At 49.6% G+C, this 23,432-nt stretch overlaps 1 protein-coding gene and 97 non-coding genes across 98 annotated transcripts in view; all 98 read left to right on the plus strand.

Annotated features, from left to right (window-relative positions):
- Positions 1-23,432, plus strand: part of LOC149707953 (sorting nexin-25-like) — a 365,564-nt gene that overhangs the window by 200,805 nt on the left and 141,327 nt on the right. The window lies entirely within an intron of this gene.
- On the plus strand, positions 37-109 carry TRNAA-AGC (transfer RNA alanine (anticodon AGC)). Its single transcript has one exon. It is a non-coding gene; the product is annotated as a tRNA-Ala (tRNA).
- On the plus strand, positions 182-254 carry TRNAA-AGC (transfer RNA alanine (anticodon AGC)). Its single transcript has one exon. It is a non-coding gene; the product is annotated as a tRNA-Ala (tRNA).
- Positions 327-399, plus strand: TRNAA-AGC (transfer RNA alanine (anticodon AGC)). Its single transcript has one exon. It is a non-coding gene; the product is annotated as a tRNA-Ala (tRNA).
- On the plus strand, positions 1,200-1,272 carry TRNAA-AGC (transfer RNA alanine (anticodon AGC)). Its single transcript has one exon. It is a non-coding gene; the product is annotated as a tRNA-Ala (tRNA).
- Positions 1,345-1,417, plus strand: TRNAA-AGC (transfer RNA alanine (anticodon AGC)). Its single transcript has one exon. It is a non-coding gene; the product is annotated as a tRNA-Ala (tRNA).
- Positions 1,490-1,562, plus strand: TRNAA-AGC (transfer RNA alanine (anticodon AGC)). Its single transcript has one exon. It is a non-coding gene; the product is annotated as a tRNA-Ala (tRNA).
- Positions 1,781-1,853, plus strand: TRNAA-AGC (transfer RNA alanine (anticodon AGC)). Its single transcript has one exon. It is a non-coding gene; the product is annotated as a tRNA-Ala (tRNA).
- Positions 2,509-2,581, plus strand: TRNAA-AGC (transfer RNA alanine (anticodon AGC)). Its single transcript has one exon. It is a non-coding gene; the product is annotated as a tRNA-Ala (tRNA).
- TRNAA-AGC (transfer RNA alanine (anticodon AGC)) lies at positions 2,654-2,726 on the plus strand. Its single transcript has one exon. It is a non-coding gene; the product is annotated as a tRNA-Ala (tRNA).
- Positions 2,799-2,871, plus strand: TRNAA-AGC (transfer RNA alanine (anticodon AGC)). The gene has a single exon. It is a non-coding gene; the product is annotated as a tRNA-Ala (tRNA).
- Positions 3,089-3,161, plus strand: TRNAA-AGC (transfer RNA alanine (anticodon AGC)). Its single transcript has one exon. It is a non-coding gene; the product is annotated as a tRNA-Ala (tRNA).
- TRNAA-AGC (transfer RNA alanine (anticodon AGC)) lies at positions 3,234-3,306 on the plus strand. Its single transcript has one exon. It is a non-coding gene; the product is annotated as a tRNA-Ala (tRNA).
- On the plus strand, positions 3,525-3,597 carry TRNAA-AGC (transfer RNA alanine (anticodon AGC)). Its single transcript has one exon. It is a non-coding gene; the product is annotated as a tRNA-Ala (tRNA).
- On the plus strand, positions 4,253-4,325 carry TRNAA-AGC (transfer RNA alanine (anticodon AGC)). The gene has a single exon. It is a non-coding gene; the product is annotated as a tRNA-Ala (tRNA).
- Positions 4,398-4,470, plus strand: TRNAA-AGC (transfer RNA alanine (anticodon AGC)). The gene has a single exon. It is a non-coding gene; the product is annotated as a tRNA-Ala (tRNA).
- TRNAA-AGC (transfer RNA alanine (anticodon AGC)) lies at positions 4,543-4,615 on the plus strand. Its single transcript has one exon. It is a non-coding gene; the product is annotated as a tRNA-Ala (tRNA).
- TRNAA-AGC (transfer RNA alanine (anticodon AGC)) lies at positions 4,688-4,760 on the plus strand. Its single transcript has one exon. It is a non-coding gene; the product is annotated as a tRNA-Ala (tRNA).
- Positions 4,979-5,051, plus strand: TRNAA-AGC (transfer RNA alanine (anticodon AGC)). Its single transcript has one exon. It is a non-coding gene; the product is annotated as a tRNA-Ala (tRNA).
- Positions 5,124-5,196, plus strand: TRNAA-AGC (transfer RNA alanine (anticodon AGC)). The gene has a single exon. It is a non-coding gene; the product is annotated as a tRNA-Ala (tRNA).
- On the plus strand, positions 5,415-5,487 carry TRNAA-AGC (transfer RNA alanine (anticodon AGC)). Its single transcript has one exon. It is a non-coding gene; the product is annotated as a tRNA-Ala (tRNA).
- On the plus strand, positions 5,560-5,632 carry TRNAA-AGC (transfer RNA alanine (anticodon AGC)). The gene has a single exon. It is a non-coding gene; the product is annotated as a tRNA-Ala (tRNA).
- On the plus strand, positions 5,851-5,923 carry TRNAA-AGC (transfer RNA alanine (anticodon AGC)). Its single transcript has one exon. It is a non-coding gene; the product is annotated as a tRNA-Ala (tRNA).
- On the plus strand, positions 6,579-6,651 carry TRNAA-AGC (transfer RNA alanine (anticodon AGC)). Its single transcript has one exon. It is a non-coding gene; the product is annotated as a tRNA-Ala (tRNA).
- TRNAA-AGC (transfer RNA alanine (anticodon AGC)) lies at positions 6,724-6,796 on the plus strand. Its single transcript has one exon. It is a non-coding gene; the product is annotated as a tRNA-Ala (tRNA).
- Positions 6,869-6,941, plus strand: TRNAA-AGC (transfer RNA alanine (anticodon AGC)). Its single transcript has one exon. It is a non-coding gene; the product is annotated as a tRNA-Ala (tRNA).
- On the plus strand, positions 7,014-7,086 carry TRNAA-AGC (transfer RNA alanine (anticodon AGC)). Its single transcript has one exon. It is a non-coding gene; the product is annotated as a tRNA-Ala (tRNA).
- Positions 7,305-7,377, plus strand: TRNAA-AGC (transfer RNA alanine (anticodon AGC)). The gene has a single exon. It is a non-coding gene; the product is annotated as a tRNA-Ala (tRNA).
- On the plus strand, positions 7,450-7,522 carry TRNAA-AGC (transfer RNA alanine (anticodon AGC)). Its single transcript has one exon. It is a non-coding gene; the product is annotated as a tRNA-Ala (tRNA).
- On the plus strand, positions 7,741-7,813 carry TRNAA-AGC (transfer RNA alanine (anticodon AGC)). The gene has a single exon. It is a non-coding gene; the product is annotated as a tRNA-Ala (tRNA).
- Positions 8,178-8,250, plus strand: TRNAA-AGC (transfer RNA alanine (anticodon AGC)). Its single transcript has one exon. It is a non-coding gene; the product is annotated as a tRNA-Ala (tRNA).
- Positions 8,323-8,395, plus strand: TRNAA-AGC (transfer RNA alanine (anticodon AGC)). Its single transcript has one exon. It is a non-coding gene; the product is annotated as a tRNA-Ala (tRNA).
- Positions 8,468-8,540, plus strand: TRNAA-AGC (transfer RNA alanine (anticodon AGC)). The gene has a single exon. It is a non-coding gene; the product is annotated as a tRNA-Ala (tRNA).
- On the plus strand, positions 8,613-8,685 carry TRNAA-AGC (transfer RNA alanine (anticodon AGC)). Its single transcript has one exon. It is a non-coding gene; the product is annotated as a tRNA-Ala (tRNA).
- On the plus strand, positions 8,904-8,976 carry TRNAA-AGC (transfer RNA alanine (anticodon AGC)). Its single transcript has one exon. It is a non-coding gene; the product is annotated as a tRNA-Ala (tRNA).
- Positions 9,049-9,121, plus strand: TRNAA-AGC (transfer RNA alanine (anticodon AGC)). Its single transcript has one exon. It is a non-coding gene; the product is annotated as a tRNA-Ala (tRNA).
- TRNAA-AGC (transfer RNA alanine (anticodon AGC)) lies at positions 9,194-9,266 on the plus strand. The gene has a single exon. It is a non-coding gene; the product is annotated as a tRNA-Ala (tRNA).
- TRNAA-AGC (transfer RNA alanine (anticodon AGC)) lies at positions 9,485-9,557 on the plus strand. Its single transcript has one exon. It is a non-coding gene; the product is annotated as a tRNA-Ala (tRNA).
- On the plus strand, positions 9,776-9,848 carry TRNAA-AGC (transfer RNA alanine (anticodon AGC)). Its single transcript has one exon. It is a non-coding gene; the product is annotated as a tRNA-Ala (tRNA).
- TRNAA-AGC (transfer RNA alanine (anticodon AGC)) lies at positions 9,921-9,993 on the plus strand. Its single transcript has one exon. It is a non-coding gene; the product is annotated as a tRNA-Ala (tRNA).
- TRNAA-AGC (transfer RNA alanine (anticodon AGC)) lies at positions 10,066-10,138 on the plus strand. Its single transcript has one exon. It is a non-coding gene; the product is annotated as a tRNA-Ala (tRNA).
- On the plus strand, positions 10,357-10,429 carry TRNAA-AGC (transfer RNA alanine (anticodon AGC)). Its single transcript has one exon. It is a non-coding gene; the product is annotated as a tRNA-Ala (tRNA).
- On the plus strand, positions 10,794-10,866 carry TRNAA-AGC (transfer RNA alanine (anticodon AGC)). Its single transcript has one exon. It is a non-coding gene; the product is annotated as a tRNA-Ala (tRNA).
- TRNAA-AGC (transfer RNA alanine (anticodon AGC)) lies at positions 10,939-11,011 on the plus strand. Its single transcript has one exon. It is a non-coding gene; the product is annotated as a tRNA-Ala (tRNA).
- Positions 11,229-11,301, plus strand: TRNAA-AGC (transfer RNA alanine (anticodon AGC)). Its single transcript has one exon. It is a non-coding gene; the product is annotated as a tRNA-Ala (tRNA).
- On the plus strand, positions 11,374-11,446 carry TRNAA-AGC (transfer RNA alanine (anticodon AGC)). The gene has a single exon. It is a non-coding gene; the product is annotated as a tRNA-Ala (tRNA).
- Positions 11,519-11,591, plus strand: TRNAA-AGC (transfer RNA alanine (anticodon AGC)). The gene has a single exon. It is a non-coding gene; the product is annotated as a tRNA-Ala (tRNA).
- On the plus strand, positions 11,810-11,882 carry TRNAA-AGC (transfer RNA alanine (anticodon AGC)). The gene has a single exon. It is a non-coding gene; the product is annotated as a tRNA-Ala (tRNA).
- Positions 11,955-12,027, plus strand: TRNAA-AGC (transfer RNA alanine (anticodon AGC)). The gene has a single exon. It is a non-coding gene; the product is annotated as a tRNA-Ala (tRNA).
- TRNAA-AGC (transfer RNA alanine (anticodon AGC)) lies at positions 12,100-12,172 on the plus strand. The gene has a single exon. It is a non-coding gene; the product is annotated as a tRNA-Ala (tRNA).
- TRNAA-AGC (transfer RNA alanine (anticodon AGC)) lies at positions 12,390-12,462 on the plus strand. The gene has a single exon. It is a non-coding gene; the product is annotated as a tRNA-Ala (tRNA).
- On the plus strand, positions 12,535-12,607 carry TRNAA-AGC (transfer RNA alanine (anticodon AGC)). Its single transcript has one exon. It is a non-coding gene; the product is annotated as a tRNA-Ala (tRNA).
- On the plus strand, positions 12,826-12,898 carry TRNAA-AGC (transfer RNA alanine (anticodon AGC)). The gene has a single exon. It is a non-coding gene; the product is annotated as a tRNA-Ala (tRNA).
- Positions 12,969-13,042, plus strand: TRNAA-AGC (transfer RNA alanine (anticodon AGC)). Its single transcript has one exon. It is a non-coding gene; the product is annotated as a tRNA-Ala (tRNA).
- Positions 13,261-13,333, plus strand: TRNAA-AGC (transfer RNA alanine (anticodon AGC)). The gene has a single exon. It is a non-coding gene; the product is annotated as a tRNA-Ala (tRNA).
- TRNAA-AGC (transfer RNA alanine (anticodon AGC)) lies at positions 13,989-14,061 on the plus strand. The gene has a single exon. It is a non-coding gene; the product is annotated as a tRNA-Ala (tRNA).
- On the plus strand, positions 14,134-14,206 carry TRNAA-AGC (transfer RNA alanine (anticodon AGC)). The gene has a single exon. It is a non-coding gene; the product is annotated as a tRNA-Ala (tRNA).
- TRNAA-AGC (transfer RNA alanine (anticodon AGC)) lies at positions 14,276-14,350 on the plus strand. The gene has a single exon. It is a non-coding gene; the product is annotated as a tRNA-Ala (tRNA).
- On the plus strand, positions 14,423-14,495 carry TRNAA-AGC (transfer RNA alanine (anticodon AGC)). Its single transcript has one exon. It is a non-coding gene; the product is annotated as a tRNA-Ala (tRNA).
- TRNAA-AGC (transfer RNA alanine (anticodon AGC)) lies at positions 14,565-14,639 on the plus strand. The gene has a single exon. It is a non-coding gene; the product is annotated as a tRNA-Ala (tRNA).
- On the plus strand, positions 14,857-14,929 carry TRNAA-AGC (transfer RNA alanine (anticodon AGC)). Its single transcript has one exon. It is a non-coding gene; the product is annotated as a tRNA-Ala (tRNA).
- On the plus strand, positions 15,002-15,074 carry TRNAA-AGC (transfer RNA alanine (anticodon AGC)). Its single transcript has one exon. It is a non-coding gene; the product is annotated as a tRNA-Ala (tRNA).
- Positions 15,293-15,365, plus strand: TRNAA-AGC (transfer RNA alanine (anticodon AGC)). The gene has a single exon. It is a non-coding gene; the product is annotated as a tRNA-Ala (tRNA).
- Positions 15,438-15,510, plus strand: TRNAA-AGC (transfer RNA alanine (anticodon AGC)). Its single transcript has one exon. It is a non-coding gene; the product is annotated as a tRNA-Ala (tRNA).
- TRNAA-AGC (transfer RNA alanine (anticodon AGC)) lies at positions 15,729-15,801 on the plus strand. The gene has a single exon. It is a non-coding gene; the product is annotated as a tRNA-Ala (tRNA).
- TRNAA-AGC (transfer RNA alanine (anticodon AGC)) lies at positions 16,457-16,529 on the plus strand. Its single transcript has one exon. It is a non-coding gene; the product is annotated as a tRNA-Ala (tRNA).
- Positions 16,602-16,674, plus strand: TRNAA-AGC (transfer RNA alanine (anticodon AGC)). Its single transcript has one exon. It is a non-coding gene; the product is annotated as a tRNA-Ala (tRNA).
- On the plus strand, positions 16,744-16,818 carry TRNAA-AGC (transfer RNA alanine (anticodon AGC)). The gene has a single exon. It is a non-coding gene; the product is annotated as a tRNA-Ala (tRNA).
- TRNAA-AGC (transfer RNA alanine (anticodon AGC)) lies at positions 16,891-16,963 on the plus strand. Its single transcript has one exon. It is a non-coding gene; the product is annotated as a tRNA-Ala (tRNA).
- On the plus strand, positions 17,033-17,107 carry TRNAA-AGC (transfer RNA alanine (anticodon AGC)). Its single transcript has one exon. It is a non-coding gene; the product is annotated as a tRNA-Ala (tRNA).
- On the plus strand, positions 17,325-17,397 carry TRNAA-AGC (transfer RNA alanine (anticodon AGC)). The gene has a single exon. It is a non-coding gene; the product is annotated as a tRNA-Ala (tRNA).
- Positions 17,616-17,688, plus strand: TRNAA-AGC (transfer RNA alanine (anticodon AGC)). The gene has a single exon. It is a non-coding gene; the product is annotated as a tRNA-Ala (tRNA).
- TRNAA-AGC (transfer RNA alanine (anticodon AGC)) lies at positions 17,762-17,834 on the plus strand. The gene has a single exon. It is a non-coding gene; the product is annotated as a tRNA-Ala (tRNA).
- On the plus strand, positions 17,907-17,979 carry TRNAA-AGC (transfer RNA alanine (anticodon AGC)). The gene has a single exon. It is a non-coding gene; the product is annotated as a tRNA-Ala (tRNA).
- TRNAA-AGC (transfer RNA alanine (anticodon AGC)) lies at positions 18,196-18,268 on the plus strand. Its single transcript has one exon. It is a non-coding gene; the product is annotated as a tRNA-Ala (tRNA).
- Positions 18,341-18,413, plus strand: TRNAA-AGC (transfer RNA alanine (anticodon AGC)). The gene has a single exon. It is a non-coding gene; the product is annotated as a tRNA-Ala (tRNA).
- On the plus strand, positions 18,486-18,558 carry TRNAA-AGC (transfer RNA alanine (anticodon AGC)). Its single transcript has one exon. It is a non-coding gene; the product is annotated as a tRNA-Ala (tRNA).
- Positions 18,631-18,703, plus strand: TRNAA-AGC (transfer RNA alanine (anticodon AGC)). The gene has a single exon. It is a non-coding gene; the product is annotated as a tRNA-Ala (tRNA).
- TRNAA-AGC (transfer RNA alanine (anticodon AGC)) lies at positions 19,067-19,139 on the plus strand. The gene has a single exon. It is a non-coding gene; the product is annotated as a tRNA-Ala (tRNA).
- On the plus strand, positions 19,357-19,429 carry TRNAA-AGC (transfer RNA alanine (anticodon AGC)). The gene has a single exon. It is a non-coding gene; the product is annotated as a tRNA-Ala (tRNA).
- TRNAA-AGC (transfer RNA alanine (anticodon AGC)) lies at positions 19,646-19,718 on the plus strand. The gene has a single exon. It is a non-coding gene; the product is annotated as a tRNA-Ala (tRNA).
- Positions 19,936-20,008, plus strand: TRNAA-AGC (transfer RNA alanine (anticodon AGC)). Its single transcript has one exon. It is a non-coding gene; the product is annotated as a tRNA-Ala (tRNA).
- On the plus strand, positions 20,081-20,153 carry TRNAA-AGC (transfer RNA alanine (anticodon AGC)). Its single transcript has one exon. It is a non-coding gene; the product is annotated as a tRNA-Ala (tRNA).
- On the plus strand, positions 20,517-20,589 carry TRNAA-AGC (transfer RNA alanine (anticodon AGC)). The gene has a single exon. It is a non-coding gene; the product is annotated as a tRNA-Ala (tRNA).
- On the plus strand, positions 20,662-20,734 carry TRNAA-AGC (transfer RNA alanine (anticodon AGC)). Its single transcript has one exon. It is a non-coding gene; the product is annotated as a tRNA-Ala (tRNA).
- TRNAA-AGC (transfer RNA alanine (anticodon AGC)) lies at positions 20,807-20,879 on the plus strand. The gene has a single exon. It is a non-coding gene; the product is annotated as a tRNA-Ala (tRNA).
- On the plus strand, positions 20,952-21,024 carry TRNAA-AGC (transfer RNA alanine (anticodon AGC)). The gene has a single exon. It is a non-coding gene; the product is annotated as a tRNA-Ala (tRNA).
- Positions 21,096-21,168, plus strand: TRNAA-AGC (transfer RNA alanine (anticodon AGC)). The gene has a single exon. It is a non-coding gene; the product is annotated as a tRNA-Ala (tRNA).
- Positions 21,386-21,458, plus strand: TRNAA-AGC (transfer RNA alanine (anticodon AGC)). Its single transcript has one exon. It is a non-coding gene; the product is annotated as a tRNA-Ala (tRNA).
- TRNAA-AGC (transfer RNA alanine (anticodon AGC)) lies at positions 21,531-21,603 on the plus strand. Its single transcript has one exon. It is a non-coding gene; the product is annotated as a tRNA-Ala (tRNA).
- TRNAA-AGC (transfer RNA alanine (anticodon AGC)) lies at positions 21,968-22,040 on the plus strand. Its single transcript has one exon. It is a non-coding gene; the product is annotated as a tRNA-Ala (tRNA).
- TRNAA-AGC (transfer RNA alanine (anticodon AGC)) lies at positions 22,113-22,185 on the plus strand. Its single transcript has one exon. It is a non-coding gene; the product is annotated as a tRNA-Ala (tRNA).
- Positions 22,258-22,330, plus strand: TRNAA-AGC (transfer RNA alanine (anticodon AGC)). Its single transcript has one exon. It is a non-coding gene; the product is annotated as a tRNA-Ala (tRNA).
- Positions 22,402-22,474, plus strand: TRNAA-AGC (transfer RNA alanine (anticodon AGC)). Its single transcript has one exon. It is a non-coding gene; the product is annotated as a tRNA-Ala (tRNA).
- On the plus strand, positions 22,547-22,619 carry TRNAA-AGC (transfer RNA alanine (anticodon AGC)). Its single transcript has one exon. It is a non-coding gene; the product is annotated as a tRNA-Ala (tRNA).
- Positions 22,838-22,910, plus strand: TRNAA-AGC (transfer RNA alanine (anticodon AGC)). Its single transcript has one exon. It is a non-coding gene; the product is annotated as a tRNA-Ala (tRNA).
- TRNAA-AGC (transfer RNA alanine (anticodon AGC)) lies at positions 22,983-23,055 on the plus strand. The gene has a single exon. It is a non-coding gene; the product is annotated as a tRNA-Ala (tRNA).
- On the plus strand, positions 23,128-23,200 carry TRNAA-AGC (transfer RNA alanine (anticodon AGC)). Its single transcript has one exon. It is a non-coding gene; the product is annotated as a tRNA-Ala (tRNA).

Consider the following 23,432-nt stretch of genomic DNA (forward strand, 5'->3'; position numbering starts at 1 on the left):
ATTTATGAGTGTCCAAACCCTTCAAACTTGAGGGGAGGGGGCGTAGCTCAGATGGTAGAGCGCTCGCTTAGCATGCGAGAGGTACCGGGGTCGATGCCCGGCGCCTCCAATCAAAATTTATCATTCGTAAAGCGGCTGAAATTAAATTTATGAGTGTCCAAACCCTTCAAACTAGAGGGGAGGGGGCGTAGCTCAGATGGTAGAGTGCTCGCTTAGCATGCGAGAGGTACCGGGATCGATGCCCGGCGCCTCCAATCGAAATTTATCATTCGTAAAGCAGCTGAAATTAAATTTATGATTGTCCAAACCCTTCAAACTTCAGGGGAGGGGGCGTAGCTCAGATGGTAGAGCGCTCGCTTAGCATGCGAGAGGTACCGGGATCGATGCCCGGCGCCTCCAATCAAAATTTATCATTCGTAAAGCGGCTGAAATTAAATTTATGAGTGTCCAAACCCTTCAAACGAGAGTGGAATGGGGCATAGCTCAGATGGTAGAGCGCTCGCTTAGCATGCGAGAGGTACCGGGATCGATGCCCGGCGCCTCCAATCGAAATTTATCATTGGTAAAGCGGCTGAAATTAAATTTATGAGTGTCCAAACCCTTCAAACGAGAGTGGAAGGGGGCAAAGCTCAGATGGTAGAGCGCTCGCTTAGCATGCGAGAGGTACCGGGATCGATGCGCGGCGCCTCCAATCGAAATTTATCATTCGTAAAGCGGCTGAAATTAAATTTATGAGTGTCCAAACCCTTCAAACGAGAGTGGAAGGGGCAAAGCTCAGATGGTAGAGCGCTCGCTTAGCATGCGAGAGGTACCGGGATCGATGCCCGGCGCCTCCAATCGAAATTTATCATTCGTAAAGCGGCTGAAATTAAATTTATGAGTGTCCAAACCCTTCAAACGAGAGTGGAAGGGGGCGTAGCTTAGATTGTAAAGCGCTCGCTTAGCATGCGAGAGGTACCGGGATCGATGCGCGGCGCCTCCAATCGAAATTTATCATTCGTAAAGCGGCTGAAATTAAATTTATGAGTGTCCAAACCCTTCAAACGAGAGTGGAAGGGGCAAAGCTCAGATGGTAGAGCGCTCGCTTAGCATGCGAGAGGTACCGGGATCGATGCCCGGCGCCTCCAATCGAAATTTATCATTCGTAAAGCGGCTGAAATTAAATTTATGAGTGTCCAAACCCTTCAAACTTGAGGGGAGGGGGCGTAGCTCAGATGGTAGAGCGCTCGCTTAGCATGCGAGAGGTACCGGGATCGATGCCCGGCGCCTCCAATCAAAATTTATCATTCGTAAAGCGGCTGAAATTAAATTTATGAGTGTCCAAACCCTTCAAACTAGAGGGGAGGGGGCGTAGCTCAGATGGTAGAGTGCTCGCTTAGCATGCGAGAGGTACCGGGATCGATGCCCGCCGCCTCCAATCGAAATTTATCATTCGTAAAGCAGCTGAAATTAAATTTATGAGTGTCCAAACCCTTCATACTTGAGGGGAGGGGGCGTAGCTCAGATGGTAGAGCGCTCGCTTAGCATGCGAGAGGTACCGGGATCGATGCCCGGCGCCTCCAATCGATATTTATCATTCGTAAAGCGGCTGAAATTAAATTTATGAGTGTCCAAACCCTTCAAACGAGAGTGGAAGGGGGCGTAGCTTAGATTGTAAAGCGCTCGCTTAGCATGCGAGAGGTACCGGGATCGATGCGCGGCGCCTCCAATCAAAATTTATCATTCGTAAAGCGGCTGAAATTAAATTTATGAGTGTCCAAACCCTTCAAACTTGAGGGGAGGGGGCGTAGCTCAGATGGTAGAGCGCTCGCTTAGCATGCGAGAGGTACCGGGATCGATGCCCGGCGCCTCCAATCAAAATTTATCATTCGTAAAGCGGCTGAAATTAAATTTATGAGTGTCCAAACCCTTCAAACGAGAGTGGAAGGGGGCAAAGCTCAGATGGTAGAGCGCTCGCTTAGCATGCGAGAGGTACCGGGATCGATGCGCGGCGCCTCCAATCGAAATTTATCATTCGTAAAGCGGCTGAAATTAAATTTATGAGTGTCCAAACCCTTCAAACGAGAGTGGAAGGGGCAAAGCTCAGATGGTAGAGCGCTCGCTTAGCATGCGAGAGGTACCGGGATCGATGCCCGGCGCCTCCAATTGAAATTTATCATTCGTAAAGCGGCTGAAATTAAATTTATGAGTGTCCAAACCCTTCAAACGAGAGTGGAAGGGGGCGTAGCTTAGATTGTAAAGCGCTCGCTTAGCATGCGAGAGGAACCGGGATCGATGCGCGGCGCCTCCAATCGAAATTTATCATTCGTAAAGCGGCTGAAATTAAATTTATGAGTGTCCAAACCCTTCAAACGAGAGTGGAAGGGGGCGTAGCTTAGATTGTAAAGCGCTCGCTTAGCATGCGAGAGGTACCGGGATCGATGCGCGGCGCCTCCAATCAAAATTTATCATTCGTAAAGCGGCTGAAATTAAATTTATGAGTGTCCAAACCCTTCAAACTTGAGGGGAGGGGGCGTAGCTCAGATGGTAGAGCGCTCGCTTAGCATGCGAGAGTTACCGGGATCGATGCCCGGCGCCTCCAATCGAAATTTATCATTCGTAAAGCGGCTGAAATTAAATTTATGAGTGTCCAAACCCTTCAAACTAGAGGGGAGGGGGCGTAGCTCAGATGGTAGAGTGCTCGCTTAGCATGCGAGAGGTACCGGGATCGATGCCCGGCGCCTCCAATCGAAATTTATCATTCGTAAAGCAGCTGAAATTAAATTTATGATTGTCCAAACCCTTCAAACTTGAGGGGAGGGGGCGTAGCTCAGATGGTAGAGCGCTCGCTTAGCATGCGAGAGGTACCGGGATCGATGCCCGGCGCCTCCAATCAAAATTTATCATTCGTAAAGCGGCTGAAATTAAATTTATGAGTGTCCAAACCCTTCAAACTTGAGGGGAGGGGGCGTAGCTCAGATGGTAGAGCGCTCGCTTAGCATGCGAGAGGTACCGGGATCGATGCGCGGCGCCTCCAATCAAAATTTATCATTCGTAAAGCGGCTGAAATTAAATTTATGAGTGTCCAAACCCTTCAAACTTGAGGGGAGGGGGCGTAGCTCAGATGGTAGAGCGCTCGCTTAGCATGCGAGAGGTACCGGGATCGATGCCCGGCGCCTCCAATCAAAATTTATCATTCGTAAAGCGGCTGAAATTAAATTTATGAGTGTCCAAACCCTTCAAACTTGAGGGGAGGGGGCGTAGCTCAGATGGTAGAGCGCTCGCTTAGCATGCGAGAGGTACCGGGATCGATGCCCGGCGCCTCCAATCGATATTTATCATTCGTAAAGCGGCTGAAATTAAATTTATGAGTGTCCAAACCCTTCAAACGAGAGTGGAAGGGGGCGTAGCTTAGATTGTAAAGCGCTCGCTTAGCATGCGAGAGGTACCGGGATCGATGCGCGGCGCCTCCAATCAAAATTTATCATTCGTAAAGCGGCTGAAATTAAATTTATGAGTGTCCAAACCCTTCAAACTTGAGGGGAGGGGGCGTAGCTCAGATGGTAGAGCGCTCGCTTAGCATGCGAGAGGTACCGGGATCGATGCCCGGCGCCTCCAATCAAAATTTATCATTCGTAAAGCGGCTGAAATTAAATTTATGAGTGTCCAAACCCTTCAAACGAGAGTGGAAGGGGGCAAAGCTCAGATGGTAGAGCGCTCGCTTAGCATGCGAGAGGTACCGGGATCGATGCGCGGCGCCTCCAATCGAAATTTATCATTCGTAAAGCGGCTGAAATTAAATTTATGAGTGTCTAAACCCTTCAAACGAGAGTGGAAGGGGCAAAGCTCAGATGGTAGAGCGCTCGCTTAGCATGCGAGAGGTACCGGGATCGATGCCCGGCGCCTCCAATTGAAATTTATCATTCGTAAAGCGGCTGAAATTAAATTTATGAGTGTCCAAACCCTTCAAACGAGAGTGGAAGGGGGCGTAGCTTAGATTGTAAAGCGCTCGCTTAGCATGCGAGAGGTACCGGGATCGATGCGCGGCGCCTCCAATCGAAATTTATCATTCGTAAAGCGGCTGAAATTAAATTTATGAGTGTCCAAACCCTTCAAACGAGAGTGGAAGGGGGCGTAGCTTAGATTGTAAAGCGCTCGCTTAGCATGCGAGAGGTACCGGGATCGATGCGCGGCGCCTCCAATCAAAATTTATCATTCGTAAAGCGGCTGAAATTAAATTTATGAGTGTCCAAACCCTTCAAACTTGAGGGGAGGGGGCGTAGCTCAGATGGTAGAGCGCTCGCTTAGCATGCGAGAGTTACCGGGATCGATGCCCGGCGCCTCCAATCGAAATTTATCATTCGTAAAGCGGCTGAAATTAAATTTATGAGTGTCCAAACCCTTCAAACTAGAGGGGAGGGGGCGTAGCTCAGATGGTAGAGTGCTCGCTTAGCATGCGAGAGGTACCGGGATCGATGCCCGGCGCCTCCAATCGAAATTTATCATTCGTAAAGCAGCTGAAATTAAATTTATGATTGTCCAAACCCTTCAAACTTGAGGGGAGGGGGCGTAGCTCAGATGGTAGAGCGCTCGCTTAGCATGCGAGAGGTACCGGGATCGATGCCCGGCGCCTCCAATCAAAATTTATCATTCGTAAAGCGGCTGAAATTAAATTTATGAGTGTCCAAACCCTTCAAACTTGAGGGGAGGGGGCGTAGCTCAGATGGTAGAGCGCTCGCTTAGCATGCGAGAGGTACCGGGATCGATGCCCGGCGCCTCCAATCGATATTTATCATTCGTAAAGCGGCTGAAATTAAATTTATGAGTGTCCAAACCCTTCAAACGAGAGTGGAAGGGGGCGTAGCTTAGATTGTAAAGCGCTCGCTTAGCATGCGAGAGGTACCGGGATCGATGCGCGGCGCCTCCAATCAAAATTTATCATTCGTAAAGCGGCTGAAATTAAATTTATGAGTGTCCAAACCCTTCAAACTTGAGGGGAGGGGGCGTAGCTCAGATGGTAGAGCGCTCGCTTAGCATGCGAGAGGTACCGGGATCGATGCCCGGCGCCTCCAATCAAAATTTATCATTCGTAAAGCGGCTGAAATTAAATTTATGAGTGTCCAAACCCTTCAAACTTGAGGGGAGGGGGCGTAGCTCAGATGGTAGAGCGCTCGCTTAGCATGCGAAAGGTACCGGGATCGATGCCCGGCGCCTCCAATCAAAATTTATCATTCGTAAAGCGGCTGAAATTAAATTTATGAGTGTCCAAACCCTTCAAACGAGAGTGGAAGGGGGCGTAGCTTAGATTGTAAAGCGCTCGCTTAGCATGCGAGAGGTACCGGGATCGATGCGCGGCGCCTCCAATCAAAATTTATCATTCGTAAAGCGGCTGAAATTAAATTTATGAGTGTCCAAACCCTTCAAACTTGAGGGGAGGGGGCGTAGCTCAGATGGTAGAGCGCTCGCTTAGCATGCGAGAGGTACCGGGATCGAGGCCCGGCGCCTCCAATCAAAATTTATCATTCGTAAAGCGGCTGAAATTAAATTTATGAGTGTCCAAACCCTTCAAACTTGAGGGGAGGGGGCGTAGCTCAGATGGTAGAGCGCTCGCTTAGCATGCGAGAGGTACCGGGATCGATGGCCGGCGCCTCCAATCGATATTTATCATTCGTAAAGCGGCTGAAATTAAATTTATGAGTGTCCAAACCCTTCAAACGAGAGTGGAAGGGGGCGTAGCTTAGATTGTAAAGCGCTCGCTTAGCATGCGAGAGGTACCGGGATCGATGCGCGGCGCCTCCAATCAAAATTTATCATTCGTAAAGCGGCTGAAATTAAATTTATGAGTGTCCAAACCCTTCAAACTTGAGGGGAGGGGGCGTAGCTCAGATGGTAGAGCGCTCGCTTAGCATGCGAGAGGTACCGGGATCGATGCCCGGCGCCTCCAATCAAAATTTATCATTCGTAAAGCGGCTGAAATTAAATTTATGAGTGTCCAAACCCTTCAAACGAGAGTGGAAGGGGGCAAAGCTCAGATGGTAGAGCGCTCGCTTAGCATGCGAGAGGTACCGGGATCGATGCGCGGCGCCTCCAATCGAAATTTATCATTCGTAAAGCGGCTGAAATTAAATTTATGAGTGTCCAAACCCTTCAAACGAGAGTGGAAGGGGCAAAGCTCAGATGGTAGAGCGCTCGCTTAGCATGCGAGAGGTACCGGGATCGATGCCCGGCGCCTCCAATCGAAATTTATCATTCGTAAAGCGGCTGAAATTAAATTTATGAGTGTCCAAACCCTTCAAACGAGAGTGGAAGGGGGCGTAGCTTAGATTGTAAAGCGCTCGCTTAGCATGCGAGAGGTACCGGGATCGATGCGCGGCGCCTCCAATCGAAATTTATCATTCGTAAAGCGGCTGAAATTAAATTTATGAGTGTCCAAACCCTTCAAACGAGAGTGGAAGGGGGCGTAGCTTAGATTGTAAAGCGCTCGCTTAGCATGCGAGAGGTACCGGGATCGATGCGCGGCGCCTCCAATCAAAATTTATCGTTCGTAAAGCGGCTGAAATTAAATTTATGAGTGTCCAAACCCTTCAAACTTGAGGGGAGGGGGCGTAGCTCAGATGGTAGAGCGCTCGCTTAGCATGCGAGAGTTACCGGGATCGATGCCCGGCGCCTCCAATCGAAATTTATCATTCGTAAAGCGGCTGAAATTAAATTTATGAGTGTCCAAACCCTTCAAACTAGAGGGGAGGGGGCGTAGCTCAGATGGTAGAGTGCTCGCTTAGCATGCGAGAGGTACCGGGATCGATGCCCGGCGCCTCCAATCGAAATTTATCATTCGTAAAGCAGCTGAAATTAAATTTATGATTGTCCAAACCCTTCAAACTTGAGGGGAGGGGGCGTAGCTCAGATGGTAGAGCGCTCGCTTAGCATGCGAGAGGTACCGGGATCGATGCCCGGCGCCTCCAATCAAAATTTATCATTCGTAAAGCGGCTGAAATTAAATTTATGAGTGTCCAAACCCTTCAAACTTGAGGGGAGGGGGCGTAGCTCAGATGGTAGAGCGCTCGCTTAGCATGCGAGAGGTACCGGGATCGATGCCCGGCGCCTCCAATCGATATTTATCATTCGTAAAGCGGCTGAAATTAAATTTATGAGTGTCCAAACCCTTCAAACGAGAGTGGAAGGGGGCGTAGCTTAGATTGTAAAGCGCTCGCTTAGCATGCGAGAGGTACCGGGATCGATGCGCGGCGCCTCCAATCAAAATTTATCAATCGTAAAGCGGCTGAAATTAAATTTATGAGTGTCCAAACCCTTCAAACTTGAGGGGAGGGGGCGTAGCTCAGATGGTAGAGCGCTCGCTTAGCATGCGAGAGGTACCGGGATCGATGCCCGGCGCCTCCAATCAAAATTTATCATTCGTAAAGCGGCTGAAATTAAATTTATGAGTGTCCAAACCCTTCAAACTTGAGGGGAGGGGGCGTAGCTCAGATGGTAGAGCGCTCGCTTAGCATGCGAGAGGTACCGGGATCGATGCCCGGCGCCTCCAATCGATATTTATCATTCGTAAAGCGGCTGAAATTAAATTTATGAGTGTCCAAACCCTTCAAACGAGAGTGGAAGGGGGCGTAGCTTAGATTGTAAAGCGCTCGCTTAGCATGCGAGAGGTACCGGGATCGATGCGCGGCGCCTCCAATCAAAATTTATCATTCGTAAAGCGGCTGAAATTAAATTTATGAGTGTCCAAACCCTTCAAACTTGAGGGGAGGGGGCGTAGCTCAGATGGTAGAGCGCTCGCTTAGCATGCGAGAGGTACCGGGATCGATGCCCGGCGCCTCCAATCAAAATTTATCATTCGTAAAGCGGCTGAAATTAAATTTATGAGTGTCCAAACCCTTCAAACGAGAGTGGAAGGGGGCAAAGCTCAGATGGTAGAGCGCTCGCTTAGCATGCGAGAGGTACCGGGATCGATGCCCGGCGCCTCCAATCGAAATTTATCATTCGTAAAGCGGCTGAAATTAAATTTATGAGTGTCCAAACCCTTCAAACGAGAGTGGAAGGGGGCGTAGCTTAGATTGTAAAGCGCTCGCTTAGAATGCGAGAGGTACCGGGATCGATGCGCGGCGCCTCCAATCAAAATTTATCATTCGTAAAGCGGCTGAAATTAAATTTATGAGTGTCCAAACCCTTCAAACTTGAGGGGAGGGGGCGTAGCTCAGATGGTAGAGCGCTCGCTTAGCATGCGAGAGGTACCGGGATCGATGCCCGGCGCCTCCAATCAAAATTTATCATTCGTAAAGCGGCTGAAATTAAATTTATGAGTGTCCAAACCCTTCAAACTAGAGGGGAGGGGGCGTAGCTCAGATGGTAGAGTGCTCGCTTAGCATGCGAGAGGTACCGGGATCGATGCCCGGCGCCTCCAATCGAAATTTATCATTCGTAAAGCAGCTGAAATTAAATTTATGATTGTCCAAACCCTTCAAACTTGAGGGGAGGGGGCGTAGCTCAGATGGTAGAGCGCTCGCTTAGCATGCGAGAGGTACCGGGATCGATGCCCGGCGCCTCCAATCAAAATTTATCATTCGTAAAGCGGCTGAAATTAAATTTATGAGTGTCCAAACCCTTCAAACTTGAGGGGAGGGGGCGTAGCTCAGATGGTAGAGCGCTCGCTTAGCATGCGAGAGGTACCGGGATCGATGCCCGGCGCCTCCAATCGATATTTATCATTCGTAAAGCGGCTGAAATTAAATTTATGAGTGTCCAAACCCTTCAAACGAGAGTGGAAGGGGGCGTAGCTTAGATTGTAAAGCGCTCGCTTAGCATGCGAGAGGTACCGGGATCGATGCGCGGCGCCTCCAATCAAAATTTATCATTCGTAAAGCGGCTGAAATTAAATTTATGAGTGTCCAAACCCTTCAAACTTGAGGGGAGGGGGCGTAGCTCAGATGGTAGAGCGCTCGCTTAGCATGCGAGAGGTACCGGGATCGATGCCCGGCGCCTCCAATCAAAATTTATCATTCGTAAAGCGGCTGAAATTAAATTTATGAGTGTCCAAACCCTTCAAACTAGAGGGGAGGGGGCGTAGCTCAGATGGTAGAGTGCTCGCTTAGCATGCGAGAGGTACCGGGATCGATGCCCGGCGCCTCCAATCGAAATTTATCATTCGTAAAGCAGCTGAAATTAAATTTATGATTGTCCAAACCCTTCAAACTTGAGGGGAGGGGGCGTAGCTCAGATGGTAGAGCGCTCGCTTAGCATGCGAGAGGTACCGGGATCGATGCCCGGCGCCTCCAATCGATATTTATCATTCGTAAAGCGGCTGAAATTAAATTTATGAGTGTCCAAACCCTTCAAACGAGAGTGGAAGGGGGCGTAGCTTAGATTGTAAAGCGCTCGCTTAGCATGCGAGAGGTACCGGGATCGATGCGCGGCGCCTCCAATCAAAATTTATCATTCGTAAAGCGGCTGAAATTAAATTTATGAGTGTCCAAACCCTTCAAACTTGAGGGGAGGGGGCGTAGCTCAGATGGTAGAGCGCTCGCTTAGCATGCGAGAGGTACCGGGATCGATGCCCGGCGCCTCCAATCGATATTTATCATTCGTAAAGCGGCTGAAATTAAATTTATGAGTGTCCAAACCCTTCAAACGAGAGTGGAAGGGGGCGTAGCTTAGATTGTAAAGCGCTCGCTTAGCATGCGAGAGGTACCGGGATCGATGCGCGGCGCCTCCAATCAAAATTTATCATTCGTAAAGCGGCTGAAATTAAATTTATGAGTGTCCAAACCCTTCAAACTTGAGGGGAGGGGGCGTAGCTCAGATGGTAGAGCGCTCGCTTAGCATGCGAGAGGTACCGGGATCGATGCCCGGCGCCTCCAATCAAAATTTATCATTCGTAAAGCGGCTGAAATTAAATTTATGAGTGTCCAAACCCTTCAAACTAGAGGGGAGGGGGCGTAGCTCAGATGGTAGAGTGCTCGCTTAGCATGCGAGAGGTACCGGGATCGATGCCCGGCGCCTCCAATCGAAATTTATCATTCGTAAAGCAGCTGAAATTAAATTTATGAGTGTCCAAACCCTTCAAACTTGAGGGGAGGGGGCGTAGCTCAGATGGTAGAGCGCTCGCTTAGCATGCGAGAGGTACCGGGATCGATGCCCGGCGCCTCCAATCGATATTTATCATTCGTAAAGCGGCTGAAATTAAATTTATGAGTGTCCAAACCCTTCAAACGAGAGTGGAAGGGGGCGTAGCTTAGATTGTAAAGCGCTCGCTTAGCATGCGAGAGGTACCGGGATCGATGCGCGGCGCCTCCAATCAAAATTTATCATTCGTAAAGCGGCTGAAATTAAATTTATGAGTGTCCAAACCCTTCAAACTTGAGGGGAGGGGGCGTAGCTCAGATGGTAGAGCGCTCGCTTAGCATGCGAGAGGTACCGGGATCGATGCCCGGCGCCTCCAATCGATATTTATCATTCGTAAAGCGGCTGAAATTAAATTTATGAGTGTCCAAACCCTTCAAACGAGAGTGGAAGGGGGCGTAGCTTAGATTGTAAAGCGCTCGCTTAGCATGCGAGAGGTACCGGGATCGATGCGCGGCGCCTCCAATCGATATTTATCATTCGTAAAGCGGCTGAAATTAAATTTATGAGTGTCCAAACCCTTCAAAAGAGAGTGGAAGGGGGCGTAGCTTAGATTGTAAAGCGCTCGCTTAGCATGCGAGAGGTACCGGGATCGATGCGCGGCGCCTCCAATCAAAATTTATCATTCGTAAAGCGGCTGAAATTAAATTTATGAGTGTCCAAACCCTTCAAACTTGAGGGGAGGGGGCGTAGCTCAGATGGTAGAGCGCTCGCTTAGCATGCGAGAGGTACCGGGATCGATGCCCGGCGCCTCCAATCAAAATTTATCATTCGTAAAGCGGCTGAAATTAAATTTATGAGTGTCCAAACCCTTCAAACTTGAGGGGAGGGGGCGTAGCTCAGATGGTAGAGCGCTCGCTTAGCATGCGAGAGGTACCGGGATCGATGCCCGGCGCCTCCAATCGAAATTTATCATTCGTAAAGCAGCTGAAATTAAATTTATGAGTGTCCAAACCCTTCAAACTTGAGGGGAGGGGGCGTAGCTCAGATTGTAAAGCGCTCGCTTAGCATGCGAGAGGTACCGGGATCGATGCGCGGCGCCTCCAATCAAAATTTATCATTCGTAAAGCGGCTGAAATTAAATTTATGAGTGTCCAAACCCTTCAAACTAGAGGGGAGGGGGCGTAGCTCAGATGGTAGAGTGCTCGCTTAGCATGCGAGAGGTACCGGGATCGATGCCCGGCGCCTCCAATCGATATTTATCATTCGTAAAGCGGCTGAAATTAAATTTATGAGTGTCCAAACCCTTCAAACTAGAGGGGAGGGGGCGTAGCTCAGATGGTAGAGTGCTCGCTTAGCATGCGAGAGGTACCGGGATCGATGCCCGGCGCCTCCAATCGAAATTTATCATTCGTAAAGCAGCTGAAATTAAATTTATGAGTGTCCAAACCCTTCAAACTTGAGGGGAGGGGGCGTAGCTCAGATGGTAGAGCGCTCGCTTAGCACGCGAGAGGTACCGGGATCGATGCCCGGCGCCTCCAATCGATATTTATCATTCGTAAAGCGGCTGAAATTAAATTTATGAGTGTCCAAACCCTTCAAACGAGAGTGGAAGGGGGCGTAGCTTAGATTGTAAAGCGCTCGCTTAGCATGCGAGAGATACCGGGATCGATGCGCGGCGCCTCCAATCAAAATTTATCATTCGTAAAGCGGCTGAAATTAAATTTATGAGTGTCCAAACCCTTCAAACTTGAGGGGAGGGGGCGTAGCTCAGATGGTAGAGCGCTCGCTTAGCATGCGAGAGGTACCGGGATCGATGCCCGGCGCCTCCAATCAAAATTTATCATTCGTAAAGCGGCTGAAATTAAATTTATGAGTGTCCAAACCCTTCAAACTTGAGGGGAGGGAGCGTAGCTCAGATGGTAGAGCGCTCGCTTAGCATGCGAGAGGTACCGGGATCGATGCCCGGCGCCTCCAATCAAAATTTATCATTCGTAAAGCGGCTGAAATTAAATTTATGAGTGTCCAAACCCTTCAAACTAGAGGGGAGGGGGCGTAGCTCAGATGGTAGAGTGCTCGCTTAGCATGCGAGAGGTACCGGGATCGATGCCCGGCGCCTCCAATCGAAATTTATCATTCGTAAAGCAGCTGAAATTAAATTTATGAGTGTCCAAACCCTTCAAACTTGAGGGGAGGGGGCGTAGCTCAGATTGTAAAGCGCTCGCTTAGCATGCGAGAGGTACCGGGATCGATGCGCGGCGCCTCCAATCAAAATTTATCATTCGTAAAGCGGCTGAAATTAAATTTATGAGTGTCCAAACCCTTCAAACTAGAGGGGAGGGGGCGTAGCTCAGATGGTAGAGTGCTCGCTTAGCATGCGAGAGGTACCGGGATCGATGCCCGGCGCCTCCAATCGATATTTATCATTCGTAAAGCGGCTGAAATTAAATTTATGAGTGTCCAAACCCTTCAAACTAGAGGGGAGGGGGCGTAGCTCAGATGGTAGAGCGCTCGCTTAGCATGCGAGAGGTACCGGGATCGATGCCCGGCGCCTCCAATCGATATTTATCATTCGTAAAGCGGCTGAAATTAAATTTATGAGTGTCCAAACCCTTCAAACGAGAGTGGAAGGGGGCGTAGCTTAGATTGTAAAGCGCTCGCTTAGCATGCGAGAGGTACCGGGATCGATGCGCGGCGCCTCCAATCAAAATTTATCATTCGTAAAGCGGCTGAAATTAAATTTATGAGTGTCCAAACCCTTCAAACTTGAGGGGAGGGGGCGTAGCTCAGATGGTAGAGCGCTCGCTTAGCATGCGAGAGGTACCGGGATCGATGCCCGGCGCCTCCAATCAAAATTTATCATTCGTAAAGCGGCTGAAATTAAATTTATGAGTGTCCAAACCCTTCAAACTTGAGGGGGAGGGCGTAGCTCAGATGGTAGAGCGCTCGCTTAGCATGCGAGAGGTACCGGGATCGATGCCCGGCGCCTCCAATCGATATTTATCATTCGTAAAGCGGCTGAAATTAAATTTATGAGTGTCCAAACCCTTCAAACGAGAGTGGAAGGGGGCGTAGCTTAGATTGTAAAGCGCTCGCTTAGCATGCGAGAGGTACCGGGATCGATGCGCGGCGCCTCCAATCAAAATTTATCATTCGTAAAGCGGCTGAAATTAAATTTATGAGTGTCCAAACCCTTCAAACTTGAGGGGAGGGGGCGTAGCTCAGATGGTAGAGCGCTCGCTTAGCATGCGAGAGGTACCGGGATCGATGCCCGGCGCCTCCAATCAAAATTTATCATTCGTAAAGCGGCTGAAATTAAATTTATGAGTGTCCAAACCCTTCGAACAAGAGTGGAAGGGGGCAAAGCTCAGATGGTAGAGCGCTCGCTTAGCATGCGAGAGGTACCGGGATCGATGCGCGGCGCCTCCAATCGAAATTTATCATTCGTAAAGCGGCTGAAATTAAATTTATGAGTGTCCAAACCCTTCAAACGAGAGTGGAAGGGGCAAAGCTCAGATGGTAGAGCGCTCGCTTAGCATGCGAGAGGTACCGGGATCGATGCCCGGCGCCTCCAATCGAAATTTATCATTCGTAAAGCGGCTGAAATTAAATTTATGAGTGTCCAAACCCTTCAAACGAGAGTGGAAGGGGGCGTAGCTTAGATTGTAAAGCGCTCGCTTAGCATGCGAGAGGTACCGGGATCGATGCGCGGCGCCTCCAATCGAAATTTATCATTCGTAAAGCGGCTGAAATTAAATTTATGAGTGTCCAAACCCTTCAAACGAGAGTGGAACGGGGCGTAGCTTAGATTGTAGAGCGCTCGCTTAGCATGCGAGAGGTACCGGGATCGATGCGCGGCGCCTCCAATCAAAATTTATCATTCGTAAAGCGGCTGAAATTAAATTTATGAGTGTCCAAACCCTTCAAACTTGAGGGGAGGGGGCGTAGCTCAGATGGTAGAGCGCTCGCTTAGCATGCGAGAGGTACCGGGATCGATGCCCGGCGCCTCCAATCAAAATTTATCATTCGTAAAGCGGCTGAAATTAAATTTATGAGTGTCCAAACCCTTCAAACTAGAGGGGAGGGGGCGTAGCTCAGATGGTAGAGTGCTCGCTTAGCATGCGAGAGGTACCGGGATCGATGCCCGGCGCCTCCAATCGAAATTTATCATTCGTAAAGCAGCTGAAATTAAATTTATGATTTTCCAAACCCTTCAAACTTGAGGGGAGGGGCGTAGCTCAGATGGTAGAGCGCTCGCTTAGCATGCGAGAGGTACCGGGATCGATGCCCGGCGCCTCCAATCAAAATTTATCATTCGTAAAGCGGCTGAAATTAAATTTATGAGTGTCCAAACCCTTCAAACTTGAGGGAAGGGGGCGTAGCTCAGATGGTAGAGCGCTCGCTTAGCATGCGAGAGGTACCGGGATCGATGCCCGGCGCCTCCAATCAAAATTCATCATTCGTAAAGCGGCTGAAATTAAATTTATGAGTGTCCAAACCCTTCAAACTAGAGGGGAGGGGCGTAGCTCAGATGGTAGAGTGCTCGCTTAGCATGCGAGAGGTACCGGGATCGATGCCCGGCGCCTCCAATCGAAATTTATCATTCGTAAAGCAGCTGAAATTAAATTTATGATTGTCCAAACCCTTCAAACTTGAGGGGAGGGGGCGTAGCTCAGATGGTAGAGCGCTCGCTTAGCATGCGAGAGGTACCGGGATCGATGCGCGGCGCCTCCAATCAAAATTTATCATTCGTAAAGCGGCTGAAATTAAATTTATGAGTGTCCAAACCCTTCAAACTAGAGGGGAGGGGGCGTAGCTCAGATGGTAGAGTGCTCGCTTAGCATGCGAGAGGTACCGGGATCGATGCCCGGCGCCTCCAATCGATATTTATCATTCGTAAAGCGGCTGAAATTAAATTTATGAGTGTCCAAACCCTTCAAACTAGAGGGGAGGGGGCGTAGCTCAGATGGTAGAGCGCTCGCTTAGCATGCGAGAGGTACCGGGATCGATGCCCGGCGCCTCCAATCGATATTTATCATTCGTAAAGCGGCTGAAATTAAATTTATGAGTGTCCAAACCCTTCAAACGAGAGTGGAAGGGGGCGTAGCTTAGATTGTAAAGCGCTCGCTTAGCATGCGAGAGGTACCGGGATCGATGCGCGGCGCCTCCAATCAAAATTTATCATTCGTAAAGCGGCTGAAATTAAATTTATGAGTGTCCAAACCCTTCAAACTTGAGGGGAGGGGGCGTAGCTCAGATGGTAGAGCGCTCGCTTAGCATGCGAGAGGTACCGGGATCGATGCCCGGCGCCTCCAATCAAAATTTATCATTCGTAAAGCGGCTGAAATTAAATTTATGAGTGTCCAAACCCTTCAAACTTGAGGGGAGGGGGCGTAGCTCAGATGGTAGAGCGCTCGCTTAGCATGCGAGAGGTACCGGGATCGATGCCCGGCGCCTCCAATCGATATTTATCATTCGTAAAGCGGCTGAAATTAAATTTATGAGTGTCCAAACCCTTCAAACGAGAGTGGAAGGGGGCGTAGCTTAGATTGTAAAGCGCTCGCTTAGCATGCGAGAGGTACCGGGATCGATGCGCGGCGCCTCCAATCAAAATTTATCATTCGTAAAGCGGCTGAAATTAAATTTATGAGTGTCCAAACCCTTCAAACTTGAGGGGAGGGGGCGTAGCTCAGATGGTAGAGCGCTCGCTTAGCATGCGAGAGGTACCGGGATCGATGCCCGGCGCCTCCAATCAAAATTTATCATTCGTAAAGCGGCTGAAATTAAATTTATGAGTGTCCAAACCCTTCGAACAAGAGTGGAAGGGGGCAAAGCTCAGATGGTAGAGCGCTCGCTTAGCATGCGAGAGGTACCGGGATCGATGCGCGGCGCCTCCAATCGAAATTTATCATTCGTAAAGCGGCTGAAATTAAATTTATGAGTGTCCAAACCCTTCAAACGAGAGTGGAAGGGGCAAAGCTCAGATGGTAGAGCGCTCGCTTAGCATGCGAGAGGTACCGGGATCGATGCCCGGCGCCTCCAATCGAAATTTATCATTCGTAAAGCGGCTGAAATTAAATTTATGAGTGTCCAAACCCTTCAAACGAGAGTGGAAGGGGGCGTAGCTTAGATTGTAAAGCGCTCGCTTAGCATGCGAGAGGTACCGGGATCGATGCGCGGCGCCTCCAATCGAAATTTATCATTCGTAAAGCGGCTGAAATTAAATTTATGAGTGTCCAAACCCTTCAAACGAGAGTGGAAGGGGGCGTAGCTTAGATTGTAGAGCGCTCGCTTAGCATGCGAGAGGTACCGGGATCGATGCGCGGCGCCTCCAATCAAAATTTATCATTCGTAAAGCAGCTGAAATTAAATTTATGAGTGTCCAAACCCTTCAAACTTGAGGGGAGGGGGCGTAGCTCAGATGGTAGAGCGCTCGCTTAGCATGCGAGAGGTACCGGGATCGATGCCCGGCGCCTCCAATCAAAATTTATCATTCGTAAAGCGGCTGAAATTAAATTTATGAGTGTCCAAACCCTTCAAACTAGAGGGGAGGGGGCGTAGCTCAGATGGTAGAGTGCTCGCTTAGCATGCGAGAGGTACCGGGATCGATGCCCGGCGCCTCCAATCGAAATTTATCATTCGTAAAGCAGCTGAAATTAAATTTATGATTTTCCAAACCCTTCAAACTTGAGGGGAGGGGCGTAGCTCAGATGGTAGAGCGCTCGCTTAGCATGCGAGAGGTACCGGGATCGATGCCCGGCGCCTCCAATCAAAATTTATCATTCGTAAAGCGGCTGAAATTAAATTTATGAGTGTCCAAACCCTTCAAACTTGAGGGGAGGGGGCGTAGCTCAGATGGTAGAGCGCTCGCTTAGCATGCGAGAGGTACCGGGATCGATGCCCGGCGCCTCCAATCAAAATTCATCATTCGTAAAGCGGCTGAAATTAAATTTACGAGTGTCCAAACCCTTCAAACTAGAGGGGAGGGGCGTAGCTCAGATGGTAGAGTGCTCGCTTAGCATGCGAGAGGTACCGGGATCGATGCCCGGCGCCTCCAATCGAAATTTATCATTCGTAAAGCAGCTGAAATTAAATTTATGATTGTCCAAACCCTTCAAACTTGAGGGGAGGGGGCGTAGCTCAGATGGTAGAGCGCTCGCTTAGCATGCGAGAGGTACCGGGATCGATGCGCGGCGCCTCCAATCAAAATTTATCATTCGTAAAGCGGCTGAAATTAAATTTATGAGTGTCCAAACCCTTCAAACTAGAGGGGAGGGGGCGTAGCTCAGATGGTAGAGCGCTCGCTTAGCATGCGAGAGGTACCGGGATCGATGCCCGGCGCCTCCAATCGATATTTATCATTCGTAAAGCGGCTGAAATTAAATTTATGAGTGTCCAAACCCTTCAAACGAGAGTGGAAGGGGGCGTAGCTTAGATTGTAAAGCGCTCGCTTAGCATGCGAGAGGTACCGGGATCGATGCGCGGCGCCTCCAATCAAAATTTATCATTCGTAAAGCGGCTGAAATTAAATTTATGAGTGTCCAAACCCTTCAAACTAGAGGGGAGGGGGCGTAGCTCAGATGGTAGAGCGCTCGCTTAGCATGCGAGAGGTACCGGGATCGATGCCCGGCGCCTCCAATCAAAATTTATCATTCGTAAAGCGGCTGAAATTAAATTTATGAGTGTCCAAACCCTTCAAACGAGAGTGGAAGGGGGCGTAGCTCAGATGGTAGATCGCTCGCTTAGCATGCGAGAGGTACCGGGATCGATGCCCGGCGCCTCCAATCGATATTTATCATTCGTAAAGCGGCTGAAATTAAATTTATGAGTGTCCAAACCCTTCAAACTTGAGGGGAGGGGGCGTAGCTCAGATGGTAGAGCGCTCGCTTAGCATGCGAGAGGTACCGGGATCGATGCCCGGCGCCTCCAATCAAAATTCATCATTCGTAAAGCGGCTGAAATTAAATTTATGAGTGTCCAAACCCTTCAAACTAGAGGGGAGGGGCGTAACTCAGATGGTAGAGTGCTCGCTTAGCATGCGAGAGGTACCGGGATCGATGCCCGGCGCCTCCGATCGAAATTTATCATTCGTAAAGCAGCTGAAATTAAATTTATGATTGTCCAAACCCTTCAAACTTGAGGGGAGGGGGCGTAGCTCAGATGGTAGAGCGCTCGCTTAGCATGCGAGAGGTACCGGGATCGATGCCCGGCGCCTCCAATCAAAATTTATCATTCGTAAAGCGGCTGAAATTAAATTTATGAGTGTCCAAACCCTTCAAACTTGAGGGGAGGGGGCGTAGCTCAGATGGTAGAGCGCTCGCTTAGCATGCGAGAGGTACCGGGATCGATGCCCGGCGCCTCCAATCGATATTTATCATTCGTAAAGCGGCTGAAATTAAATTTATGAGTGTCCAAACCCTTCAAACTTGAGGGGAGGGGGCGTAGCTCAGATGGTAGAGCGCTCGCTTAGCATGCGAGAGGTACCGGGATCGATGCCCGGCGCCTCCAATCGATATTTATCATTCGTAAAGCGGCTGAAATTAAATTTATGAGTGTCCAAACCCTTCAAACTTGAGGGGAGGGGGCGTAGCTCAGATGGTAGAGCGCTCGCTTAGCATGCGAGAGGTACCGGGATCGATGCCCGGCGCCTCCAATCAAAATTTATCATTCGTAAAGCGGCTGAAATTAAATTTATGAGTGTCCAAACCCTTCAAACTAGAGGGGAGGGGGCGTAGCTAAGATGGTAGAGTGCTCGCTTAGCATGCGAGAGGTACCGGGATCGATGCGCGGCGCCTCCAATCAAAATTTGTCATTCGTAAAGCGGCTGAAATTAAATTTATGAGTGTCCAAACCCTTCAAACGAGAGTGGAAGGGGGCAAAGCTCAGATGGTAGAGCGCTCGCTTAGCATGCGAGAGGTACCGGGATCGATGCCCGGCGCCTCCAATCGAAATTTATCATTCGTAAAGCGGCTGAAATTAAATTTATGAGTGTCCAAACCCTTCAAACTAAAGGGGAGGGGGCGTAACTCAGATGGTAGAGTGCTCGCTTAGCATGCGAGAGGTACCGGGATCGATGCCCGGCGCCTCCAATCGAAATTTATCATTCGTAAAGCAGCTGAAATTAAATTTATGATTGTCCAAACCCTTCAAACTAAAGGGGATGGGGCGTAGCTCAGATGGTACAGCGCTCGCTTAGCATGCGAGAGGTACCGGGATCGATGCCCGGCGCCTCCAATCAAAATTTATCATTCGTAAAGCGGCTGAAATTAAATTTATGAGTGTCCAAACCCTTCAAACTAGAGGGGAGGGGGCGTAGCTCAGATGGTAGAGTGCTCGCTTAGCATGCGAGAGGTACCGGGATCGATGCCCGGCGCCTCCAATCGATATTTATCATTCGTAAAGCGGCTGAAATTAAATTTATGATTGTCCAAACCCTTCAAACTTAAAGAAGGGGGCGTAGCCCAGATGGTAGATCGCTCGCTTAGCATGCGAGAGGTACCGGGATCGATGCCCGGCGCCTCCAATCGATATTTATCATTCGTAAAGCGGCTGAAATTAAATTTATGAGTGTCCAAACCCTTCAAACTTGAGGGGAGGGGGCGTAGCTCAGATGGTAGAGCGCTCGCTTAGCATGCGAGAGGTACCGGGATCGATGCCCGGCGCCTCCAATCAAAATTTATCATTCGTAAAGCGGCTGAAATTAAATTTATGAGTGTCCAAACCCTTCAAACTAGAGGGGAGGGGGCGTAGCTAAGATGGTAGAGTGCTCGCTTAGCATGCGAGAGGTACCGGGATCGATGCGCGGCGCCTCCAATCAAAATTTGTCATTCGTAAAGCGGCTGAAATTAAATTTATGAGTGTCCAAACCCTTCAAACTTGAGGGGAGGGGGCGTAGCTCAGATGGTAGAGCGCTCGCTTAGCATGCGAGAGGTACCGGGATCGATGCCCGGCGCCTCCAATCGATATTTATCATTCGTAAAGCGGCTGAAATTAAATTTATGAGTGTCCAAACCCTTCTAACTTGAGGGGAGGGGGCGTAGCTCAGATGGTAGAGCGCTCGCTTAGCATGCGAGAGGTACCGGGATCGATGCCCGGCGCCTCCAATCAAAATTTATCATTCGTAAAGCGGCTGAAATTAAATTTATGAGTGTCCAAACCCTTCAAACTAGAGGGGAGGGGGCGTAGCTAAGATGGTAGAGTGCTCGCTTAGCATGCGAGAGGTACCGGGATCGATGCGCGGCGCCTCCAATCAAAATTTGTCATTCGTAAAGCGGCTGAAATTAAATTTATGAGTGTCCGAACCCTTCAAACGAGAGTGGAAGGGGGCAAAGCTCAGATGGTAGAGCGCTCGCTTAGCATGCGAGAGGTACCGAGATCGATGCCCGGCGCCTCCAATCGAAATTTATCATTCGTAAAGCGGCTGAAATTAAATTTATGAGTGTCCAAACCCTTCAAACTAAAGGGGAGGGGGCGTAACTCAGATGGTAGAGTGCTCGCTTAGCATGCGAGAGGTACCGGGATCGATGCCCGGCGCCTCCAATCGAAATTTATCATTCGTAAAGCAGCTGAAATTAAATTTATGATTGTCCAAACCCTTCAAACTAAAGGGGAGGGGGCGTAGCTCAGATGGTACAGCGCTCGCTTAGCATGCGAGAGGTACCGGGATCGATGCCCGGCGCCTCCAATCAAAATTTATCATTCGTAAAGCGGCTGAAATTAAATTTATGAGTGTCCAAACCCTTCAAACTTGAGGGGAGGGGGCGTAGCTCAGATGGTACAGCGCTCGCTTAGCATGCGAGAGGTACCGGGATCGATGCCCGGCGCCTCCAATCAAAATTTATCATTCGTAAAGCGGCTGAAATTAAATTTATGAGTGTCCAAACCCTTCAAACTAGAGGGGAGGGGGCGTAGCTCAGATGGTAGAGTGCTCGCTTAGCATGCGAGAGGTACCGGGATCGATGCCCGGCGCCTCCAATCGATATTTATCATTCGTAAAGCGGCTGAAATTAAATTTATGATTGTCCAAACCCTTCAAACTTAAAGAAGGGGGCGTAGCTCAGATGGTAGAGCGCTCGCTTAGCATGCGAGAGGTACCGGGATCGATGCCCAGCGCCTCCAATCAAAATTTATCATTCGTAAAGCGGCTGAAATTAAATTTATGAGTGTCCAAACCCTTCAAACTAGAGGGGAGGGGGCGTAGCTAAGATGGTAGAGTGCTCGCTTAGCATGCGAGAGGTACCGGGATCGATGCGCGGCGCCTCCAATCAAAATTTGTCATTCGTAAAGCGGCTGAAATTAAATTTATGAGTGTCCAAACCCTTCAAACTTGAGGGGAGGGGGCGTAGCTCAGATGGTAGAGCGCTCGCTTAGCATGCGAGAGGTACCGGGATCGATGCCCGGCGCCTCCAATCGATATTTATCATTCGTAAAGCGGCTGAAATTAAATTTATGAGTGTCCAAACCCTTCAAACTTGAGGGGAGGGGGCGTAGCTCAGATGGTAGAGCGCTCGCTTAGCATGCGAGAGATACCGGGATCGATGCCCGGCGCCTCCAATCAAAATTTATCATTCGTAAAGCGGCTGAAATTAAATTTATGAGTGTCCAAACCCTTCAAACTAGAGGGGAGGGGGCGTAGCTAAGATGGTAGAGTGCTCGCTTAGCATGCGAGAGGTACCGGGATCGATGCGCGGCGCCTCCAATCAAAATTTGTCATTCGTAAAGCGGCTGAAATTAAATTTATGAGTGTCCAAACCCTTCAAACGAGAGTGGAAAGGGGGCAAAGCTCAGATGGTAGAGCGCTCGCTTAGCATGCGAGAGGTACCGGGATCGATGCCCGGCGCCTCCAATCGAAATTTATCATTCGTAAAGCGGCTGAAATTAAATTTATGAGTGTCCAAACCCTTCAAACTAAAGGGGAGGGGGCGTAACTCAGATGGTAGAGTGCTCGCTTAGCATGCGAGAGGTACCGGGATCGATGCCCGGCGCCTCCAATCAAAATTTATCATTCGTAAAGCGGCTGAAATTAAATTTATGAGTGTCCAAACCCTTCAAACTAGAGGGGAGGGGGCGTAGCTCAGATGGTACAGCGCTCGCTTAGCATGCGAGAGGTACCGGGATCGATGCCCGGCGCCTCCAATCAAAATTTATCATTCGTAAAGCGGCTGAAATTAAATTTATGAGTGTCCAAACCCTTCAAACTAGAGGGGAAGGGGCGTAGCTCAGATGGTAGAGTGCTCGCTTAGCATGCGAGAGGTACCGGGATCGATGCCCGGCGCCTCCAATCGAAATTTATCATTCGTAAAGCAGCTGAAATTAAATTTATGATTGTCCAAACCCTTCAAACTTTAAGAAGGGGGCGTAGCTCAGATGGTAGAGCGCTCGCTTAGCATGCGAGAGGTACCGGGATCGATGCCCGGCGCCTCCAATCAAAATTTATCATTCGTAAAGCGGCTGAAATTAAATTTATGAGTGTCCAAACCCTTCAAACTTGAGGGGAGGGGGCGTAGCTCAGATGGTAGAGCGCTCGCTTAGCATGCGAGAGGTACCGGGATCGATGCCCGGCGCCTCCAATCGATATTTATCATTCGTAAAGCGGCTGAAATTAAATTTATGAGTGTCCAAACCCTTCAAACGAGAGTGGAAGGGGGCGTAGCTTAGATTGTAAAGCGCTCGCTTAGCATGCGAGAGGTACCGGGATCGATGCGCGGCGCCTCCAATCAAAATTTATCATTCGTAAAGCGGCTGAAATTAAATTTATGAGTGTCCAAACCCTTCAAACTAGAGGGGAGGGGGCGTAGCTCAGATGGTAGAGCGCTCGCTTAGCATGCGAGAGGTACCGGGATCGATGCCCGGCGCCTCCAATCAAAATTTATCATTCGTAAAGCGGCTGAAATTAAATTTATGAGTGTCCAAACCCTTCAAACTAGAGGGGAGGGGGCGTAGCTCAGATGGTAGAGTGCTCGCTTAGCATGCGAGAGGTACCGGGATCGATGCCCGGCGCCTCCAATCGAAATTTATCATTCGTAAAGCAGCTGAAATTAAATTTATGAGTGTCCAAACCCTTCAAACTTGAGGGGAGGGGGCGTAGCTCAGATGGTAGAGCGCTCGCTTAGCATGCGAGAGGTACCGGGATCGATGCCCGGCGCCTCCAATCGATATTTATCATTCGTAAAGCGGCTGAAATTAAATTTATGAGTGTCCAAACCCTTCAAACTAGAGGGGAGGGGGCGTAGCTAAGATGGTAGAGTGCTCGCTTAGCATGCGAGAGGTACCGGGATCGATGCGCGGCGCCTCCAATCAAAATTTGTCATTCGTAAAGCGGCTGAAATTAAATTTATGAGTGTCCAAACCCTTCAAACGAGAGTGGAAGGGGGCAAAGCTCA

Source organism: Phalangium opilio, unplaced genomic scaffold (genome assembly GCF_054372755.1).
Source record: "Phalangium opilio isolate 3A_F unplaced genomic scaffold, DU_Popi_V2 ptg000013l_1, whole genome shotgun sequence".
Taxonomy (NCBI): domain Eukaryota; kingdom Metazoa; phylum Arthropoda; class Arachnida; order Opiliones; family Phalangiidae; genus Phalangium; species Phalangium opilio.